Here is a 23,976-nt window from a genome sequence, read left to right on the forward strand (position 1 = left end):
CTATCTTTTTCTATATATAATATAATTTACACCACTCTCTTGTTAGTCATTAGTCTTCATAGCTTCAATAATTTTTTAAAAAATTATCACATATAATCTCTAAAAAACCTTATAGAGCAAGTCCACATCACAGGATCACTCCTATGAGTATCATTAACTTCTTAATGATACAGTTAATTTGTAGGATAGGGGAACGTGAGGCAATGAGATGCTTCTCTTCTTTTTCCTTAAAGGCCTCAAACGACAGGCACTTGTGTTGACACTCAATGGCTAAGCCTATTCAGACAAATTTATTCAATATGATTATGCTGACTATGACCCTTTGCCTGTGTCTTCAAAGAGAGATGAAGAGCAGGACCAGGAACGAGCTAGTGGTGCGCTCTGAAAGCTGCAAATCTTTCCTTCCTGTCACTTGCTGTAGCTTGGGCTTGAAGTGCTTGTCATCTGCTCACAAACAGCTGAGCAGCAGGTAACTGTGGATGGACAGGGCTGCAGTGTTTTAAGCACTTCCTATGCCCAATCCCTCTTTCCTGAACAAATAACAATTTCTGTCCATGTTAGGAATTGAAGATTTATAGGCTGAATCATATCAGAGTGTGGTCCTGAGGCTAGTTCTGGATTCACAGTTAGTTGGTAACAGTAGACTCTCTTGTTCCAGTTCTGTCAATTCCAGCATGATTTTCAGGTAACATGAAAAACAATCCAACACTATACTTGGTTTATTCTGCACATTTATGGATATTAAAGCTAATATTGTGTAACTTAATTATCTTTCATACATGACGATATGATGCTTTCTTTTTTACTAAGTATGCCTAAATTACAGAGTATATTTAACACTTCAACAACTCTACTTAAGACCAAACCAGCAGATCCAAAGTATGTGAATGGAGTGATAGCTGGCCATCATCTGGATTTGCATTAAAATTCTAAAGCTGTTAGCATGAAGATTACTATAATGGTTTAAGCAAGAGAGAAAACAAAGTCCAAGGATGTGCTGGACAACTGGATTGCTTTACCAAAAAGTGTGGGAAAATGGTGCAGTAGGAATCACAGAAAAAACCCTGTGGCAATAGTATCTGGAAGGTAGTTAAAACAGTTTACATGACACAAAAACTCATCTCAAACACACAGAAAATCATTACATATATTGGGATATCTTCCAAATAACAAAGAGAAAATAACAAATGGGATTCAAGAAACAGCAAGACAAACCTTTCAAAGAACCCAGATAAAAGGTTTCAGATTGATGACACACAGTGAGAGACATTTGACTGTTTGGAATTGACTATTTATTGGGACTTTCAATTAAAAAAAAAATAAAATTCCAACACACATAACTAAGCTGGCAGTGTCAATGCAAATATTTCAAATGCAGAACACAGTCACTGACAATCTCATTTTAGTGAGCAAGCCAGAAAAAATTCTATTAGTTTGGAGCTTCTCCAGAAGTATAAAGAAAAACAAATTGTGCTGCAAGCATGCCACAGGTAAGTGCCATAAATGTGAGACACAAGCCTACTGACAAGTGCCATTTTTATAGCACAACTTTTCTGTTAAAATGAAACTTTAAAGCTCTGAATCTCTTGGAATATACATTTCTGAAGCACTAACCTTAAAAATTACTAAAAACTACCATCTTGTGAGGAGGTGATTATCACAGAATTTATGTTTAATTTTTTGTTTTTTTTACTCTGTCTTTGAAATTATTGTCTTACATCAAATGACATAACCAGGGATGGCTCTCATCTTCGGGCATGGTGGAATCTCTTGTCACCAGCCTTTCAAAAAGCTTGCTGAAATCTTTTTTCTGTCTTAATGCTGACATGTAGCAGTGAAGTTTAAGAGAAAAATATAATAGAAAACAGTATAGGTTATTTATTATAGAGAAAATACTAACAATGTGAAAAATAATAGTTGTATTTTTGAAACAGAAGAAAATTATTTCCCCGAAAAGGAACTTATACCTTTGTTGTACATGCTCCTTTTTACATTTAGCCCAACTTCCTACATGTTCATCTCTGTTCGCTTTGGGACAGCCAGTGAAACCCTCACTGAGTTCTTTTGCACAGGTACAGGGATACAGGGAAGGCACCAATGCTTTTAAGCATTACTTAAGAAGAATACGTTCTATGGGAGTTCATTATGTGTTCTAACTTGCCACTTTTGACATATAACAGCAACTCAGACTGAGTTTGAAAAGGAGCAGGTAGAAGTTGCAAGATCCTTGATAATGGCCATATTTTCTTGTTTTCCAATCTAGAAACACTAAATGTTATCTCATTAGGATTATATGGAAAATATATATATACTGTTTTTGTTTTGTGCAGAATTTTCTCTTCAACTTCTGTTTTGTTATATACACATGTATGTACACACACACAGACACGTCTGCATTGCCTACAAAAGTTTCTACCGAGTCACACACCAGCTTGAAATTGAGAGAGCCAAAGCTGCTTAAATCAAGCTAGAACAAATTAAAAAACACTGCTTCATGACACTTTTTTCCCTGTAAAAAATATAAGGAATATTAAATATAAGGAATATAAAGAAAAAGGCAAATATTTGAAAGTTTTGTAACAAAACCCATTAAAGTAAAATAAAGCAAAGCAAACTGCATTTTCAACTGAACTGATTTAGAAGATTCTCTTCATACCACAATGCACAAGAGGCAAATGAGAACACTCAAATAATTACAGGCCTGATCTAACCTCATAAAAATTCTTTATACCTATAAAGACTCAGCTAAGCACTATACCAGTGTTGTTCTATAGCCTCTGACTTTATTAACCAGAAAACCCAAACAAGTTTGAATATGGCAATTTGGGGACAAAAGAACACCTTATCTGAACACACCAAAAAACAAAGACAAGGAGGCCACATACTCTCTGCCCTTATTAATGTTAAAAATTCAGAAAGATTAAATTATTTTTTTTAAATTCTCCTCCTTCAACCAGAGCTTTGACAGAAATATCTTAATGAAATTTATATATATTTAGCAAAAGATAGGATTGAACCATCATAACTGTTACAAAACTGAAGTGTTGTATCTATCATCTGTCACATGATGAGAATACTAACACTGTTACAAATGTACAGAAGCCAAAGGAGCCAAAATAAACCAGATGAAGTTTATTTACAGCAAATATTATGACTCTCATAGATCTATCAAAAAACCAAACAAATTCCAAATTACTCTAAACAATATGTTATATGATTGTTTAATGGTACTAAAACATAACTAATTATTTAACAAAAGCATACAGTAAAAGCTACTGTATGTGATAGTCCACTGATCTGCTCTTATAGAAAAAAAGGGCAATGCTCCAATGCTCCTACCTACGGAATTCAGGGGGAGCAGGGTTAAAACCTCTGGGGTAAGTATGTTGCTTTGTTCATGTGAGCTGTATGCACAAGGTTTGCAAGAAAAATCTGAACCTGCCCTTATAGATGCCCAGTGTGGCAGACTGGTGTACAGTGTCCTGCAGCAGCCAGGACACTCAAAACCATTGTGCTAGGCAGTTAACCAGCATGGTAACTGTGCCCAGCAGAGGTCACAAAGCACAGAGCAGTTGACTGGTAAAGATAACATTTTCTTAGAACCCTTATATGCATTAGTTTTGATGACTGATGATATCAATTTCTTTGAGCACATTTGTCTGCCACTCCTCAGCAGAACAATTACTGAGAAGTCCAGCCAACACTATTAGAAATACTTCCCTCTCTGGTCTTAATGATCTACAACCAGAGCATTTCTAAGTAGGTGCATTTCAGTTTGGGTTCAGAGGTTTGACCATCTGACTAATTAAACAGACATATTCAATTTACGATATTGGGAGCAAGCTGCACAAACCCTCCTCATTTTGCTCACTATAAGCATGCAGACACCAGAGAGTGAGAGCTACTGAAACCAGTGAAAGCCTCTACTATTAAATCACTCGAGTAAAAGTGACTGCATAAAATCATGTCAAGACTTCCATATCAAAGTCTTCTATTTATCATTCTAATACAAAATGTCTGTCATTTAAAGGTGTGAGCTTTTAATGTTTTTCTCTTAAAAACTGCAGAGAGAGTTTACAATCTCCACCATGAAACAGAGGCTATAATTCTAAATGTAATCATATCACTGTAGCTTTTTCCTCCTATGGCTTTTAGATCAGCCCTTGCCATTGCATCATGCCAAATAAGTTATAGTTTGAAGTTTATCTTAATGTCTCAGGTCTTTATTCTTACCAAAGCACAAGCCAAGTTTTGCTTTAAAATGAACACTTGCCAAAAGCATTAACTTGCTGATCAAAGTGCCAGCCTTTCCCATAAGATCTATTTGATCTAAACACTAAATGCTGCTTTATTTAAGTGTCTTGCAGCAAATCAAATGCTTCATTGCACAAGGCTTCAAGAGGTGTGGGCTGGACCTTGAACAAACATTCTATCTAGGTGTCCAGTTTTGTCCTTGAAGTGGGCAGGTCCACATTTCTTGGAATTAGCTAAGAAAAAAAAAAAAAGATATTAAGTTACTAAACCAGATTACAACCATTCTTTCAAGAACTCAGAGTCCTGTGAACTCTACATCCCTGAACTGGATTTGAGACCCAGCAAGAAAACAGGATAGTGGACAGGAATTCAAGAAACTAGAAAGTTCTTTCTTATTAGTATTACTGAGGACACAAGCTGCTATATTCCATACCTACTGGAACAACTTCATGGACAGTGTATGCATTTTTAGGAGTGGGATATTTAAATCCTAGGGTCATAAAACCAGTGTGAATACTAGAATCAAACAAAAAGCCAACTGAAGGTTAGAAGACTGTTTACTAATGGGCATTATTGACTGAAATTACACTAAGGAGTCCACACACTGCTCTAGTGTACCTAATAATAATAATAATAAAGAAAAAAAAAAAAAAAAGAAAAAGAAAGCCTGCTATCTTCTTAAAGAACTGCGTACAGGATTAATCTTATAAGAATTTTATTGCCAGCCAGGACTTCCAACTCCAAAAGAAAACCACTGCTATGGGAAGATCCATATTGTTCTTAAATATCACCCAGTGAATGGTATCAGACATGATTTGCCCCTACAGGAGAGGGGAACAGTACATGTCACTAAGCAAACTATGTTTCTATGATTCCTCAGCAGCAGAAGGACTGGTAGTGAATTGCCATTTAGTGAGAAATAACAGACAATTAAATTTTACAAACTGCAGCTCAGAACAATACAGAGACCCTCATTTTGGGGTGTGAAATGTACACATATGGTTTGTTTAATATCTCAGAGTATTTGTAAGCAAAACCTCAAGGAGTTTACTGTAGTTAGTTATAACTATGGCTTGCACTGGAAAGGGTGGGAACAGGAGATTAAAGTAGCAACAAAAACAAGGAGGTACAAGATCCATCTATGTATAACTACAATCAGCATTACCGTTATCATGGTTAGGTTCAGTTTTAGTCAGCTGCTCCTTTTGTTTTAAAGTTGAGATTGATAATATGGGGAGTGTGTCATCTGAAGAGAAGGATAGAGGACAGAGTTGATCCAGCTCTCTTCCTTCTGACAGGTTTAAACAACTGTAACATTTTTTCTTCTACTTAGGCTTAGTGTTCTTAGGAAATAAAAGTGATAACACTGTTCCAGATGAGTAATGAGCTTCTGAAATGCTGCAGACAAAATGTATTTACCAAATAATGCTCACTTGTATTCTAATGAAGTGATAGCAATTAAAATGTAGAAGCTTTCAAATATTTTCTGCTCTTTGATTTTCCTTACAAAATAGGTGAGGTAGGTAGATATGTAGGCATGTTTTAATTTATATTACAAAGCCTACGGGTTTTGGTCAAGATAACAAGTCACTTCACCCTCCGTCAGAGTATACAATCTGAGAGCTAAAAACTGAAGGCCTGCCAGGTATAGGGCCACTTTCACAGGGTGCCCTAACATTAACATGTGCTGTCTGGACAGTTGCAGCAACTCAAAATGGATCCTGTACACTGAGCGAAGAGACAGGAATTGCTGATCAACAGCAAATGTTAAATGCAGAGCACAGCTATACTTCTCAGGCGCATAAGTAGCTATCCAATGCTGGAACAGGAGGCTGCTCCTAGGTATAGATGCCAACAACTACATTAATTTATCAATTAAATCCCTCAGCAGAGAGATCTTGGGGTTTATCTCTGCTGTCAGTACCAATTCTTTATGTACAGCCAACAGTGAAACAGCTAAAATAGTTTTGGCTGGCTGCTGAACAACCCAGGCTCAATGAAATGTCCTAACCAGCATAATTTTAAGGCATGAACTTGCAAGTCTGAGCCATTGCAAACCAGATGAAAGAAGGCTCTGAAACCAAAGGATTTTAGGTCTCTAGACTTCTTGCAGATGTACAGAATGACTCTACGCAACAGGAAATGACTTGGAGTTGCATTAGTTCCTGCTTCTAAGTGAGTTTAAGAAAGACTTAGTCACTAACTTCTTCAGACTGAGACAATGCTGGGCAAAAGGCAGAAATCCAGCAAACCCCCTGGAAATTTTTGAAATCAAATGACAAGTGACTGTAGACATTTTTAAGAGTCAGAGGCTGAACAAGGTTTCCTTGGAGCAATTTTAGAATAAAAAACTCTAGGTGTGCCAGAATTCTGTTTTCAGTGCCAAAGTCCTAATTGGTTTAAGCCCTATAAACAACACAGAGTGGAAAAATATTGACACGTTATTGCTGGTGGATTAGAGAACAGAGTGATTTCCCAAGGCCACTTAGGCAAAAGGGACAAGAACTGAGCACACATTTCTCAAGTCCTAGCCCAGCATTTCCTTCAGAAGATTATTTTAAAGATTTATTTCCCAATTAATTTTACCAATAATGCATAGTTTACCCCCCCTTAGAGTAGGTCAAGTTATCATCAAAGAACAACTACCCTGAAGAGACTCTCTGTTTCCTCTTTCATTGTGCTTAACAACCTAAACAAACTCAGTCTTTCCTTGGAGATCACATTTTCCAGATATCTGATAAAATTTGTTGGTTTGGACTCTTTCCAAGTAGTACACATCTTCTGAAGTGCACCAATTAAGATTAGTTTTTGGGCACAGCACCAGGCACATTAATGAGAATGATGATTATTAAAAAATATCTCAAAACATATCAGTTTGTGAACTTATGAAGTATACAATATAAGCAGAAAGAAAAATAAATAGAATGTTTTGGAAATTTAAGTGTCCCAAAAGAGTTCTATCATTTACTCAAGGATGGTGATAAATCAAGTTGGATTATTATTCAGATGGTGTTTGAAACCTGTCATAAACCTGAAAAAGTAAAATGACATAATCTAATGGTAGTCTGATAGCAGTTCCAAACCGTCCAACTTTATTGAAATTTTGCTTGAAGACAGTATTGTATTTCTCTCAAGTAATGTGTCTGAATCTGAAAAAAAAGAAGTTGTTTTTCAGGAGGTATCTGCCAACATAGAGAAGGTTAATCCTAGCTGCAACAGCATGGTTTTCACAAGATAAGCAGTAGTGCAAACCAAGTCATGTTTTGTCCAAATGTGTTTGGGTGCAGTTTCTCCCTGGCTAAGAAAACTGATGCTCACACTCAGCTCAATGGCTTATCTACCTGTAATACATTAATTTATTAATCCTGACATAACTAATACCAACATTTCAGAAAATAATCTATCCATTCCCTGTTACAAATGGGATCCACCAACTTAATGGGAGTTTTGGCAGCTTGAGATGGTCATGTATATGTGTATACATTCATGGTGCATAATGTAGCTGCACTCCTGCCCTCCACAGTCAGGCATGGTTTTATATTCTGAAGAAAAGAAAACACTTTATAGCGAAGGGATCCTACTTCAGAAAGAAGATCAGAAAACAGTAAAGTTATTGCTAAGCTGAAAAAAGAATTGTTCTGTGGCAAGAAAACTTCTGTCATGATGAAATTTCAGTTGTGAAGCAAAAACAAAAGCACTTTTTTTTGTCTTTCTTAAGACAATAGTAAAGAATTTTTACCTCTCTATATGTAAGATATTCAGGTATTTGTGGCCTATATAAAGACATGATTTATCATTACCAGGAATAACAAATGCAATTGGGGTTGCTTCTTTTTGCCACATGAATACAATATCTTGTTCCCACTTTCTTCTAGGCTGCAAGCCACATGAAATTAATTACTGACCTGCTTCCAAGCTGTAACTGTCTTACTCCCATCCATTAGCAATGAAAAATTAAATTTATCTTATTTCATGCCCTCACTCTCTCAAAGACAGTATTAGGTAAAAGTGAACTTAGAAATGTACACAAAACAATGAAGATATATGTCTTGATGAATTTAAACTAAACTAATCTCTCTGGCTTTTGAAAGTCAGATGCTTAGAAATTATACTAGCCTGTCAGACAGAATTACATTAGTTAGAAAATTAGTCCTCTAATTTTCACACAGAAGGAAAAAAATCAGAATCAATTAATTTTATATTAAAAGGAAAATAAACCAAAACAAAACCCACCACTATTGCTGCACATCTCAATAAATCCTTATAGAAAGCGTCATAAAATTGTCTACATTTCATACCACTGAGTGGATTATATACATCAGGGAAATTACAATCAGTCAGTTTACTGGCCAGGTCTGTCATTTCTTTTCCTCAGTATGTGAATTACTGAACTCAGTGGAAAAACTCCCTTTCCAGTGACTTTCCGTAATCCACTTTACACTTGTTCTGCAATTTCCTTACAGTGATTTTCAGAAGTTTTTAATTCTAAGAGAAAAACAACAACAAAAAGTATTCTGGAATTTTAGATGGCAGATTCTGCATTAAACCATGCAGAAAAATAATGTATTAAACTCACACAGACCTTCCAGGCCAGCAGTACCAGAAAACAGCCCTTTTGTAACTGAAATACTGACAAGGCTATAGACCAGAAGAGATTTTAATAACCAACTATCATGGGACAAACAGTCAACTCCACCAACTAATGATTAAAAAATTAAACTTCTTCACAAAGATCATTGACATGAGTCTCTGATTGGAGCCTATCCAGGGTTGTTAGGTAGGTTGGTTGGAATAAAAAAAGGTATTTCTTGCAGCTTGGTCTTGTTATCAATTACTTCTTTGCAGGTATTTCAGTATATTAAAAAAATATTTAAAAAACAATTTTTATACTAAACCTGTACATTCAAGCTTTGGTTTTTAAAAGAAAAAGCCTTCTCACCTCCATCACAATGTAATCCAGGTTAACCGAAAATGCAATTACAACATTTTAGCTGTTGTCCAAGTCTTGTGTTTGCTGTTTGGCCACTGGTAATGCAGCAGCCACAGCTGCTGAAAAAAGAAAAGTAATACCTCAGAAACAGCAAATGAGAAGTATGTGGATCACTCTTATGTGTAACATTTTGCTCTGTGCAACCTGGTCTAGCAGGAGGTGTCCCTGCCCATGCAAGGGGGTTGGAACAAGATGATCTTTAATGTCCCTTCCAACTCAAACCATTCTATGATTCTACGATTTTAGGAAAGAAATCTGATTCAATTACTACGAAGAGTCTAAAGTAATTGAACAAGAACAGATTGACATAGCTTTGCAGAAACCAAACGGTTTCAAAATAATTCTGGATTATCTCTGCTTTAGAAGGGATATTACTTATGCAGAAACATCTATATTTGCTTCTGCTTTTCTTACAATTTTCCTTTCAAATAGTGACCTTGAGCATTCACAAGGCTCACAAAATCACTCAGATGCAAGATGAGTTACCATGAAAAAAACCTGTGTATCCAAAATAATGAGTTCTTACTTTTGCTGTGTGAATTTTTTACTCCTCATGTTTCATTGAGTTCCACTTGTGTTAACTTCTCTCTCATTTTCTTTGCACTTTCTTAAAATAAATACGAAAATAACCTTGTGTCCCAAGATAAATCAACGAAATTGTTCTGTGACATCACGATTATGACAAGACTGGCATGCTCCTTAACAAAGTTAATGTGATACATCTTGGGAAAGAGAGAAAATAAAAGAACTGCATTTGAGAAATGCAAGTTAACCTTCTCCTCCTAAATGTAGCTTTTAATTTAATTCATAATAAAATCTGTATCATTAGGGAACTCAGTCATGCTGACTTCAGCCTGGTCTAGTGGAAGGGTCCAGTGAACCCCTACCCATGGAAGAGTAGTTGGAATTAGATGATCTTTAAATTCCCTTACAACCTAAACCATTTTATGATTCTAACTGACATATTAGTATTATTATAGGTATTCAAGTTAGAATGTTTCAGCATTTTCAAATAAACGTTTTACTGGAAGTATCAAAAAACATCACTGGATTTTGCTAGAAAGCCATTTTTTAACATTAAATACAGTAATCAACTGTCTGAAAAGAGTTATGTCAGCCAATATACCTTTTTTCCTAGTAATTTTTTGGAAAAGGGCTGAAAGTGAGTCATGTCTTTGGGGTTACAAAATTATTATTTTTTGTAGGTGACACTGTTGTTAAATTTAACAAATTCCATGTAAATACTACTCCTTCTTGTTAAACATTCCTTCATGAATATCAAAGTAGTATTTGTCTTTTAATTCTAGAGAGGAAAAATAACACACCTTAAAAAGAATGATGCTGGTGCATTTTTCATTGCCATATGCTATATTCTCCCTCAGAAAGAGTTAGAATTGCTAGCAGGAATAATAGAAATAGTAACAACACTAATAATGTTGTATATGGACATTAATCTTGCTGATTTCTGCTATTCCAAATAATCCATCTCCCATCACCTTCTGCTTTCAACCTTGCTTTCTTGTTTCTCCTGCCTACAACCCAGGGAATGTAAGAAAGCTGATGGGTGGCACTATTTTCTGGAAATAGGAACCATCCCTGAGGCTGTGTTCATAAAGCAGACTTTTTGTGCACAGTATCTTGTGTCAGTTCTGTAATTCACTCAGTGCTTGGTAGAGAGCCAAAGGAGACGCCTATAGTTCACACACAGAGATGTGCAAGATAGGGCTCACCCCTTAACAACACAACAAAACTAATCTATTTGAGCTTGTCTCCAATATATATCTTGCACATACCTTTGCATATAGAATCTATGCACTTGAAAATTCTGAACTAAGCCTTGTCTTCAGTGTCTTGCATGAGACAGAGAAAGAGCTATAGAAAAACCTTTATTTTCTGAACTGGAAGTCATGGACTTTCACTTACAGCAGAAGCTCACTTCCCTCCGCTATACTGCAAACAGCTGAGAGTACAGCAGGAAATACTGACTTAGACTTCATTGAATTGTTTGTGACATTGCCAGTATTTTATTGACCATGTCACAAACTGGCCCACCAAAGCAATGGATGTCATCTAGGTGAATGCAGAATACAAAAGAGAGCAGTTCTATTTCAAACGTGTTTTTTCATTCCACCATATTTGTGCTAAGAAATTTACATGTTGAATTGAATGTGCAGAAGGTGGAAGAAAAAGTGCAATGCATTTTTAAATGCTTTTAAAGAACAACAGTACGCTGATTTTTTACAGTGAATATGCAAGTGTTGTTCCATATTAATATTTAATTGGTTAAAACACTCCTGTATAAGTCATAAGAAAAAAGAAGTTTTAAATAAAACAATTTTAAAATATAATTACTCCCTTTTGTGCCTAAAAAATTTAAAATAGCAAATTAAGTATACATAAGTGTAAATTTTGTCTCTCATTTTAAAATATACAACAAGCACAAATTGCTAGTGAAACTTTACTAACAATCTGGGGACAATGTCTTGCAGCTGCATTAAAGAGAGAATAGTAAGAAGGTCCAAAGTGGTAAAGGTAAAGTTAAACATTCTCTAGTGTATTCCTATTAACAGTTTAAACAGTCATGGAAGGAACCATTCACCAAGATCACTATGTTCTACAAAGGATATGCATGGCCTTAAAATTGAAATGCATTCAACTTACATTAAACATAGAGATTACACATAAAGAAACACAACACCACTATACTATAAATACTAGACAAAAAAAGACTTTGACAAGGTGTTAAAACACATGCATCAATTTCTAAGTCAAATTTATTTACTTGGTCTAATTCTTATCTCCAGTTAAGGAAAAGAAGAGAAGATTTTCAGAAACAAGAGAAGTAGTAGAGCTTGAGAATAAACAGTCTGCAGATATAAATCCAAGGTCAAAGAAGCAGGTCAGGAGAAAACTGAGGTTCAAGATCTTTGTTTTTCCTTAGAATAAATGAAAGTCATGGCAAGAGTTCTGCATAAAAACACAATATGCATGTTGTATATTAAAGGAATAGAGAGCTCTCAGTTCTTAAATACTTGATATTATAACAGCCACTGTAATGTTAAGATTAAAAATAAATGGTTAAGTCTCAGAAAATATGAAGTTAGATTGGAATCACTTAGTTTTTCTAATTAATGCTCAGAGAAGGATCAAAAATCTACAAGAGTAACTTTCAGTTCAAATGGATGGCTGACTCTGCTTCACTTAGTTCCATGCTCTCGCATATGATGAACACAAGCACTATCAGTTATACTACCTAATAAGGTAGGGCAATAAGGAAAAAGGACATATAGCCTCTCACAACAGCCAGATCTTTGGTGTTTCAGTTGTGGTCTCTAGACCACTACATTTCCCAACCTTTTTAACTGAAGGAACACTTAACCTCTGGAAGGAAAACAAACTACAGAGACCATTTTGTGCTTACTGTGCCAAAGTGGTCACAATGGCCTTTTTAAAAAAACAAAACAAAACAAAACAACCTAATTTGTATCCTTCTCTTCCATTTTGCTTGTATGTATGGCAGAATATGGCTGTACATGAATGTCTGGGTTTGACTTGCCTTTTGAGCTCCCTTTTCATATTTCATTGACCATCAATTATCCATAAGTCTATGGGCTGCATAGTATTGCTTTAGGTGGTGCTGCAATTGAATCACGTTCACTGGGACTAATGAAGCTTGGTCTCTTAAATATTTGCTTTTCATGGTTGATTGACTTTGGTGCCTAAGAATGCAAACTCCAACTGAATCCTTCTCTTATGGTAGACATTTATAAGAGCTGGCTGGCTTATTGTTTACTCTTTCTGTCCCTGATCCCCATTCTCCAATGGCTAACAGTGTGTGATTTAATGATGTAGTTTTTTCTTCATAGCCATTCAAAGGGACTTTTACAGAAACTTTCTGCTATATTCTGCCATCTATTTTCTCAAAGTTTGTAGGAATTTATCAGTTTTTGTAGGACATGTTTGAAGTTGGCCACTGAATTCAGTATGGAGGGGTAGGGGTAATTGGTCATTGGGCACACACTCCATAAACATGTGTCTTGCTTCCACAGGAAGTGAGGCTAAAATAATTTGCCATACTCTGTTTTTATTTTCCAAAACTTAGTGTCCTTTTATTGGGGAGGAAAAAAAAAATATCTTTCTACCAAAATACAAAGAGAAGAAGAAAGCAAACCATTCCCCTCCCCTTATTTAAATACCCTCCCCATCACTCCTGCCTTCTAGACAATCCTATTCTCTTCCTTCCTGTAGCCCCAAACTGAGCTGCTATGCTCCCACACTATTCTGTTGCATACCAGTTGCTTTCCTATGCTAGGACCAGAGACACTCAATTCTCCATTACCTCTCTCTGTCTGACATCTAAGCCACACCCTTCCTACTTACTATCTGCTCCCATTTTCAGCCTGTCTTGGCCCCACTTCTGAGCCAGAGGTGCAGGCATGCTTCAGAACCTATATGTAACCCTGTATGAAGCAAAAGACTTCAAACAGTGGGTCAGCATTTATCTGGTACAATGTCAAGAGGGAAGAGAATTGACATGAATATGTGTCATGTTATTATGATAAAAAGATAATTGCATGCTTTCTCTGCCTTTCAAATACATTCCAATATGTTAGTGTGAAATCTGAGTTTTCTGAGTTTAGAAAAGACCTTGTAGTACCAGACTTAAAGCAAATTATTGTGCTCATTACCACAGGAAATGAGAGATACTGGTTTGTAGATTTTTATTTATTTGCTTTTAAAAATAAGTCCTATGTCCTGTGCTGCTAAGAGATAGTCCACCAGAAACAACACCACTTTGACAGTTTTTTAAATAGATTTTTAAGATTTGGCACACAAATCTCTAGGCTTACAAGAAAAAGTAATAAATTAATTGCTGAGTCACCAGTGCCTCATGATGAATAACACATCTTAAAAGACGGCAACATCAAGGTATTGAAATAATTGTATTCTCAAAACACAGAGCCATTTTGGAAGATGTTGGTACTCAGGAAAATAAATTTTTTGGAACTGTAAATAAAAATCAGTGGATTTTACACACACTATATCATTCACTTCTCCTTTAAAGTTATAACTTTTGAATTAACACATTTTGATCTAGGAAAAAGATTCTCCCTATAATTACAAATTTACAGGTAAAGCAACTAATATTGTCTAAAATCACAGGCAAGTAATTGTACTGATTTCTACTAACTAAAGTAAATATTTTGCACTTTGTCATTTTTAATTTCTCCACAATGCCGCTTAAAAAATCTAACAGACAACAAATCATTGCTAGGCATCAAGTTAAATTAAGTGTGCCCAAGGTGATTAGTATTATGCAGTATTCACACTGCTACATATGAAAAAAAATCCTCATATTTCACAATATAACCTTATTGTGTCAAATATTGCATACATAATAATAGAATCCATAACTCAAACCTTAAATGAGAAGCATATGCATACCTCAGAGAGATGGGAGGAAATACGAGACAGCAAATAACTGGAAGGTGCAGAACCCAAGTTCCTTAACCATTTTATAACGAGACTTTTAAATTACATGCAGTAAAAAACTACTAAAGTAGGATTCTATTTTAAATATACCATCAAAAAACATATATACCATCACAAGGACAAGCCCCTGCCCCTTACTTACCATATACATATCTTGTAATGACAACATATACTCAAGGTATAGTTTTACAGACACAAACATATATATATATATATATATATATATATATAAACCACATACATAGCTATACTTGGTCTGCTTTCAGATCATAATAATCATGGAATCAGAGAGAGAAACATGAGGAGACTCTGACTGAATGCCAACAGTGCAGACATTCAGTTGTTATAGGGAGTGTTTATTGTCCTGGAACAGGAGCCAATATTGTGCATTGAAAAGTCATTGGTTAAAATGTCTGAGCACTGCTGGGAAGAAGGACCAGAAACTAAAACTTTCCAGCTGTTCTAGCTACGTTTCCTAATTCTGAGTTGTCCGGCAACACTCTACCACACTATTTCAGTGTGCCTTTGTGGAGCTGCACAGAGCTGGCACAGGAGGCATAATCCTGATTCCAAATCAGACAGCACTCATTGGTCATAGTCTGCCTTGAGAGACTGAGTTTAGAAGGGCTCAGAACACAGGTTTTCTAGGTCCCAAGTTCTCTAATCACTATGAAACTGTAGCCCTGGTGATCACTGCTATCGTTTCCCTCTGCTTCTGTCCTTATCACAACTTCTGTCCTTTGTGTTGATTTCAGATCTTTTGTGTACTGGCTATACCCTTCAATATGTCTCTCTGATCCATCCTGCTCTGGATTTCAGATGATACACTACCTACTATCTGGACCCCAAACAAAACAGGTGTAAGTCAAGAAGCAATTATTTTGCTGCAATGAAGATATCAGGTGCCCATTGCACATGCTTACGGACACTGAGAGCATCCACTGGTAGGCTTGGCTGACTAGATCTACAGGGTTTTGTGGCTTGATGCTTTTTAAGGTAGAATTTAAGTTCTACCAAAACCACATTTCTGGTACCTAAATGTTTTGGTTTTTAATATCGTCAAAAGAAACTTGTTTTCTTACTCTGTATGAGTTTTGCAATAACAAATCTCCACTTAAAAAATAACAATTATATGCGAAATCTTCCTTCTACTCTCATTAGATAGTGCTTTTTAGATTTTTCACAGTTGGAAGATTAGGGCTGCATAAGCAACCAACCTAACGACTTGCACCAAGGACCTATATTATAAAACTGCTCATTTCAAACAACAGAAACCATACATATATGCAGACTAGTTCTGCATAGCTTTGCCCAGGTGAAAACATCTTGTATTTGAATTTATTAAAGGCAAAAAGAGCCTGTTTCAATTTCATCTTTTATTACTACATTACTCTTAAGGAATTTGAATTATTACACTTCATTTTTTGATGGAATTTTTTTAACTATTCTGTGGCATGAGGGGATTATAGTTTAACATAGGGCTTTTGTAAGATGCTAGAAATTAATAAAGAGAAGAAGTGAAAATAGATGGCATGATGTAGGAATTTTATATGCAACTAGAGAAATTAATTTACAGTTTTTCTGGATCATTTTGTATTGAGTTCTAGAAGAGTTCTCTGGAAGCACGGTTTGAGGAAAACTACTGCCACTCACCTAGACCTTCCAACTAAAGGCTAGCAGACCTCACTGCCAATCCTCTGCGTGCAGTAACAACAGCAAAAACATCCACTGAAAGACACAACTCCAGCTGCTGGATGCTCTAGCCTTATAGAACCTAGATTTTACAGAAGTCCGTAATAAAATCCATGCTTGTCAAATATCCATTGTTCAGCCATGCCAGAAAAAGTCCATTAATATTTAACTATAAGCACAATGTATTCTGCAGGCTAGTTTATAGAAACCTATTTTGAATATGAGTTCTTCAAAACTCGTCTTACTTTGCAAGGAAAAAACTGTCAGCAATACATCCAAGAAGGTGCCATTAAAAACTCTGAGTAGGCTCATAATTTACTACCTCAGGAATACTGTGTAAAGAAGCTACTTATATATTTATTTAAAATAATTCTTTATGCATACTCTTTTACAAATTTCCAACTTTTGTTGATTTCTGTTTTGACAAGTTTCACAGGATCACAGAATCATCGGAATTGGAAGAGATCTCTAGAGATCATCCAGTCCAACCCCCTGGCTAAAGCAGGATCCCCAAAAGCACATAACACAGGACTGCATCCAGGCAGGTCTTGAATATCTCCTGAGAAGGAGCCTCCACAACCTCCCTGGGCAGCCTGTTCCAGTGCTTTGTCACCCTCACCATAAAGAAGTTTTTCTTCATATTTAAATAGAACTTCCTATGTTCCAGCTTGTTCCCATTGCCCCTTCTCCTGTCACAGGGCATCACTGCAAGGAGCCTGACTCCATCCTCCTTACACTCCCCCTTTAGGTATTTACAGACAGTAATAAGGTCTCCTGTCAGCCTTCTCTTCTCCAGGCTTATGAGTCCCAGCTCTCCCAACCTTTCCTCATAAGGGATATGCTCGTCCCCCAGTCATCTCTGTTGCCCTCTGCTGAACTCCCTCCAGCAGTTCCCTGTCTCTTTTGAACTGGGGAGCCCAGAATTGAACACAGCATTCCAGATGTGGCCTCACTAGGGCAGAATAAAGGGGGAAGATGACCTCCTTTGACCTCCTGGACACACTCTTCCTGATGGATCCCAAGATACCATTGGCCTTCTTGGCCACAAGAGCACAGTGTTGGCTCATGGCTAACTTATTGTCTACCAGGACTCGGAGATCCTTCTCCTCAGAGCTGCTTTCCAGCAGGTCAGCCCCTAACCTGTACTGATGCATGGAGTTGTTCCTCCCCAGGTGCAGAACCTTACATTTCTTCTTGTTAAATCTCACTAAGTTCCTCTCTGCCCAATTCTCCATCTTGTCTGGATCACACTGGATAGTAGCACAGCCCTCTGGAGTGTCAGCCCCTCCTCCCAGTTTTATATATCAGAGAACTTGCTGAGGATACACTCTGTCCCCTCATCTAGGTCACTGATGAGTATGTTAAAAAAGACCAGACCCAGTACTGATGCTTGGGGAACACCACTGGTTACAGGTCTCCAACTTGACCCTGTGCCATTGATCATGATCCTATGAGCTCTGTCAATCAACCAGCTCTCAGTCCACCTTACTGTCCCCTCATCCAACGCACACTTCCTGAGATTCTTCATGAGGATATTATGAGAGACAGTGTCAAAAATTTACTGGCTTATGAGACCTTACCTGAAGCTAACAGTGTATTTCAGCCCTCTAAAGGGCAAGACTGAAGCAATGAGACTACCAAATCTGCATTAATTCCTCTTAATCTTCAGCACTGTGCGACAGAGTCTGTAACCTTTACTGGCCACAGCATAATAACAAAAATAAAGGTGGTTGTCTGCAAAATGAAAAAAACCATGTTTGTACTTTTTCAGATACTTAACAAGCATAACTCAAGTGTAAATGTGTGGCTTCTAACTGATTCTCCCTCCTTGTCCTCCTTGTCCGTCCTTCCTTCCTTCCTTCCTTCCTTCCTTCCTTCCTTCCTTCCTTCCTTCCTTCCTTCCTTCCTTCCTTCCTTCCTTCCTTCCTTCCTTCCTTCCTTCCTTCCTTCCTTCCTTCCTTCCTTCCTTCCTTCCTCCTGCCTTAAAAGTACTTGGAAAATGCAAGTATCTTGAGGTTTTATAAGACATTTAAAACCCAACTTGTGGCATTAACAAACTTGTGACATTTTGCACTCGTAAGTGCATCAACTGTATTTTAAGAGGGAATAATACTTGGAATGTCACTGTTCCCCAGGGTGAGACAAATGTATGACAAAACTTGTTTTGAAACAGGGAGGAGGCAGCCCAGAGAAGCCCATAACTTGTGTATAGGGTATTGTTTCAAGTCACTACACACTTCTCATACTTCATAAGGCAAGAAAGAAGCACTTAGCAATTTTACACATAAAATCTATTCAGAAGAAACAATGCTCATGCATTTCATGAAGTATCAGACTACTGATATTAGTAAGAAGCAAAGCCGAGGAGTAGAGAAATTAATAGCTTATGCAAAGAGCAGAGGTAGAAAAATTGCCATTTACACCTTCACCTGCCTTTTGCTGGTGGGAATATAATGCTGCACCCAGTGGAAAGTTGCTACATACATTTTTTCCCCATTAAAAAATGTTCCTACCTAAAGGTACTGCTATTTTTTTCCCTCCAGATTTTAATTAGATTGCTTTATATCAGAAAAACAAACAAGCAAACAAAAAGCAGACAAGAGAGACAGAACTTATTTGCAGACTCTGGAAGCGCCACCAAAGGAATGTAAAAGTAGCCCCTTAGAGTAAGTAGGTACCTAATTTTGTACAATCTCAGAACAAAAGCAGAACTCTACCTTTATTTGAATTAAAGTTTTAGTTGATATACAGAAAGCAGTACTTTGTGAATTCTGAAAATCAGCTGGATTACCTAGGTTGCTAACTGATACAGCTAGTTTTGCTGCCCAGGGTGGATTTCGGGAGTGTACAGTTACCATGTGTGGTTACAATTGCTCCATGTAGACACCCAAATAGCAGTTTTCAGGCACTTGTACCATTTAAGAGAAAGTCTAGTGGTATTTTTAGTAAAGTCTAGTCTCAGATACTTTTAAAAGGTGAACCGTGCATACTGTTTCTTTTCCAAAATCTGAGGTTCTCCTATAGATTGTCTATGACAAAGGAATAGGTTGGAAAGTAGTACTTTTAAGAGCTTCCTTTTTATTTCCCGAAGCATTTACTTGCCCAGATCAGACTGCTGGCCTTGGGTGTTTTGTTTTTCTTTAAAAAAACCCCAAATACCAGACTTTGCTGGAAGTTGCTTCAGGGTCTTATACTGTAGGCTTTTGTTCCTTTCAGTTAACAGTGGTGCTGGACTTGAGACAACCACTCGAAGGCCTAGTTTATTCACAAAAGCTCATGCTACTGCTGCCTCCATAGCACTGCCTTGCATGGTATGAAGCTAAAGCTTCCTTAGTCTTCAACCTAAGACACAACTTAAAAGACTCGAATGTTATACAAGCACTTTTAGGTCTGTAAACTTCTGGGGAGTGCTTGTGTCTTTTTTTACCGGTACCTAACGACAACCAGCCCCTTGCCTATGCCGGGGATGGTGTTCCAGCTGTTGCTGGGGCCGCAGGTAACAGGCGCTGCAGCGAGGGGTGCACCCGCCGGCCTTGGGCACCCCAGGCGCGGGTGTAGTACCTGCATCTCCCCCACCTCCACCCATCCTCCTAAGCACGAAAAATACAAGTTGGTCAGAGAGGGAGAAGAGGTCAGAGGGTAGAAGAAGGCGATCAGCAGGCGTAACCCGCCGGCTTCTGACCACCGGGCCGGCCGCGGGGCCTCTCGGCGGGGCTCACAGGCCCCCCCGCCTGCGTAACCGGGAGGGAGGCGGGCGGAGGAGACACCGCCGCCTTTATCGCCCGCACGCCGGGTGTGCCGGCCCTCGGCGCCTCCGCCGCAGAGGCGCTTTCTCGGGTGGGCAGTGTCTCATACAAGCCTTCCTTATCCTGCCCAAGCACGCTCTCCCCCGCCGACTGCACCCCGGCGCCGGAACCTGGCCGCTCTTTCCCCGCCTTCGGAGAGTTAATTCCGTCCGCTGGGCTCGTCTCCCCGCCGCAGCGGCCAACTTGGTTCAGCCCGGGGCAGGCGCTAGGAATAAGCCCTGTCGCCTTTGAAGAGCCTCGGTTCAAGCTCTCTTCTTCCCTCCCTCTGCTGCTGCGCACTGCTGGGTTCCGACTGGGCCCTCCCTCCCTCCCGCCCGGGCGGCGGCAGCAGCGGCTCCACAAGTTTCTGCTCTTGGTGCCTGAGGCTGGCTCGGAGCGCGGCGGCGGGAGCAGCGGCAGCAGGGCCAGGGGCGCCCGCGGCGGGAGGGGGGTTGTTGTGCAGGGGCTGCCGATGCCGCTGTGAGATGGCATCATTCTGCGCGGCAGCGGCGGCGGAGCGCGGCGCGGAGGGGTGAGGAGCCGCCGCGGCAGCGAGGAGGGGAAAAAGAAGAAAAAGGTGGGAGGAAGGAGAAGGAGGCGGTGGCAGCAGCAGCAGCAGCTGTGAGGCTGCGAGCCACGGTAAGGAGACAAAACAGGCTGTGCCGCAGCCGTTTCGCTTTGCGGACTGGCCCGACAGAGCCCGACCGGCCTGAGGAGAAAAAGGGCTGCCGTTTTTCTCGCTCTACGCCGCCGTTCGGCCGTGGGGAAGCGGGGGCGGCCAGGGCAGGGGGGTGGGCTCTAGACAGCAGCGAGCGGCCCCTGTCCCTGAGGGGCGGGGAGGAGGGGATTGGGCGTGGGGGCTAAAATGGCGAAGGGAGCAGTGTTGAGGTCTCGATCTCTCCGGCAGTTTAACTCGTCGCACCCCCCGGGCCCCACTGGAGGGAGGTGGCGGCTGTTGCTTCTCCCCCTTCGGTGACCCCGTTTGGTGGCAGGAGGATTGCTGGATTTCTGTGCCGTCTCCCACCTTGGCTCATGTCTGGACAGGGCTTGAGGGCCTCTTGGCCCACACCTGGCAAGGGGAGGGAGGGTCGGTACTTTGGTGAAGCGAGGGGGAATGTCATTGGTGTCCGGTGTCAGGGGAATAACCTTGTTTATTCCTGTCTAGGCATTTCGGGTGAGGGTGACTGAGGGCTGAGTCCTGACCCGTGTCAACGTTGAGTGGATTGCGAGAGGCTTTAGTGACGGGCAGTCAGGCAGGCAGTTCCGCGGCCGGCCCTTTCGTGGTTATCTCTGCGGGGTGAAAGCAGAGGAGAAGGGATATTGTTACGTTTCAGTTCACCTTCCTTTGGTGAAACTGGGGAGGGAGGAGGTGAAGAGCTGTTTCCCCTCCACACGGAGCTGCTGTCGCCCCTCGCAGAAGGTGCAGCGTGCCTCGTCTCAGGAGGAGGGGGCACAGCAGGGTAGGCTGCCGCTAAGGTTATTGCTCAGGTTGTACGTGGCTGCCAGCCTCTAGGTCCTTTTAATGTATGTTTTGCTCAGTAGACTCAAAAGATCTATTTATGTCATTTATCTTTGTTTATGTTGTGGCAAAATGTTACAACTCGGGGGAAGTGTTTATTTACTTGCTTTTATTTGTAGATGTCTCATGTTTGGAACAATACCAATTCTCATCCCTGTTTAACCAGGATGATCTAGCTTTGCTTCCAAATCTATAAATGTTTAAACTGTACATCAAAGAGAGAAAAGGACTTAGCACTATCTAATAATTTTAATGCCAGCTTTACATGTTTGAGTGAAACTGTAAAAAGAACGTTTCATATTTCGGTCGTATTTTCAGATGGCACCTGTGTCATGTAGAAAATCTTAAGGATATTTTACATTAAAGGAAACCCCACGTTATGCAATTTTAATAATGCCAGCTTACTAGGTGATACTGTATCTTACTGCAGTTGACTGGGTTCTGTATGGTCATACACATGAAAGAAAACAGAGCCTTAAGAATCTCCCCTTAAAATTCATATTCTAATTTAATGTTTTTGTGATATAGGAACAAACTATTGTTGGGTTGTAATATTGCTTCAGTAACTTGGGTTGTTGGTTTTGTGGTTTTTTTTATCTTTATGCTGCTTTATCTGAGTCTGTGTTGGTCAAGGTATAAACTTATTATTTCTCATTGATTTTAATACTACTAAAGATGAAAGAAATTTTCCATAGAAAAAAAATCTGAAGGGTTTTCCATCCTTTTGAGAAACTGCTTTAACAACTAAAGTTTCTATCTGGGCTCTTGACAAAGATGCTTTCAAATGGGTCAACTAGAAATGACATCTCAAGAGACAGATGTGATGCCAGGGGACAGGGTTTAGTGGTGGATATGGCAGAGTTAGTGTAGTAGTTGGACTTGATGATCTTGGAGGTCTTTTCCAACCAGAATGATACTGTGATACTGTGAAATACTTTGATCTGGTGTTGCTTATGGAACTGTGCATTTAGAATCCTTTTGTCACCTTTTTGGCGTGTATTTGGAACTGTATTTTAAAGATGTCATCCTATAAATGCGTCTAGCTTGAGTTACTTACCACTATCAGTAGCCTTTTTTCAATGATACTGTAGAACAATTCCTGTAAATACATAATTATACTTGAAAGCATTAAAACAATTTTACATGCCCAGGGCTGATTTAATCTCTCTGCATGGGGCACCTTGTTACCAAAAGGGTATGGATAATTTTTGTTGGAAAAATAATTTACTTTTTAAGCATCAATGAACAAAACATTGCAAGTCAACCTGTGTTTTTGTGAAAGGGTTGGCAGTAAAATTGATGAGAAATCAAGATAATGTCCTACTATGATTTAAGTAAGATATTTACTTTTGAAAGAATTATTCTGAAGTTATTTGAGCCAATGTAAGATCCCTTGCATTAGGCATCAGAGATGAAATTCCACTACAGAATAAAAAACTATTGGTCAAACGAGTTACATCCCCTCAAAGGCTCAAGTTCATCCTAGAACTTACTTGAGTAAAATGCAGATAATGAAGTGAGAAGGATTGGAGAGGAAATAGATGGAGTGACAGACAAACCAAAAAAGTGCATCCTGGCACTTATCCTTAAAGGATTATTGGAAGTTAATTTTAACTTGGTTAAGACTTTATGAATAAAGACTGAAGAGAAAGTGTAAGGCTACTCTTAGAAATGTCCATCTTTTAAGATAGTTTAGTACTGCTCTTTCCTTCTTCTGCACAGTGTAACATTCATCACAATTAAATAATGGCTTTTTAGTTCTGCATCAGTTGTGTATGACGCAAAGTCAGTAGAAAAGCTGCTGCATTGTGCCTTCCTCTATGGAAGTGTGTAAATTGGGACTAGGTTCCCCAGTTTCTATGGTAGTGTCAGCTTAACCAAAATCCTGTCATTTTTGCAGTCATTATGAAACTTGTAAACCAAGTTGCTGGACTCTTCCATTAAATTCTGAGTTATACAATGTCAAGTGACATTCTTCTGTACTGCTTTGATACGTATACCAAAGTAATACAATAGGAGTTTGTTACGTCCAGGTCCTACTTTAAAAGTCTGTTTTCATGGCATTAGTAGGCCACTTTCTTTTTTCTGTAGGTTTTAGTTCAGATTTAGCATAGTCTGCTGACATTCTTATGTAGTGACCTAAAATAGTCAGAAGTAGGACCATCAGAAGTATCATGAGATCTCGCCTTTGTTTTCTTGAAGGAAAGCAATATGACTGGAGTGAGACATCTGCTCTTCCTCAT

General features: G+C 38.9%; 1 protein-coding gene across 2 annotated transcripts in view; it reads left to right on the top strand.

The window, feature by feature from the left end:
• The first annotated feature begins 20,481 nt into the window (after positions 1-20,481).
• The window catches only part of WWP1 (WW domain containing E3 ubiquitin protein ligase 1), a 60,755-nt gene continuing 57,260 nt past the window's right edge, over positions 20,482-23,976 (top strand). For both annotated transcript variants that reach the window (XM_051610422.1, XM_051610424.1), the window contains exon 1: positions 20,482-20,853. The gene's annotated coding sequence lies outside the window, so the exon portion shown is untranslated. The remainder of the gene's footprint in view (positions 20,854-23,976) is intronic.

The sequence above is a fragment of the Apus apus genome, chromosome 2 (assembly GCF_020740795.1).
Source record: "Apus apus isolate bApuApu2 chromosome 2, bApuApu2.pri.cur, whole genome shotgun sequence".
Lineage (NCBI taxonomy): Eukaryota > Metazoa > Chordata > Aves > Apodiformes > Apodidae > Apus > Apus apus.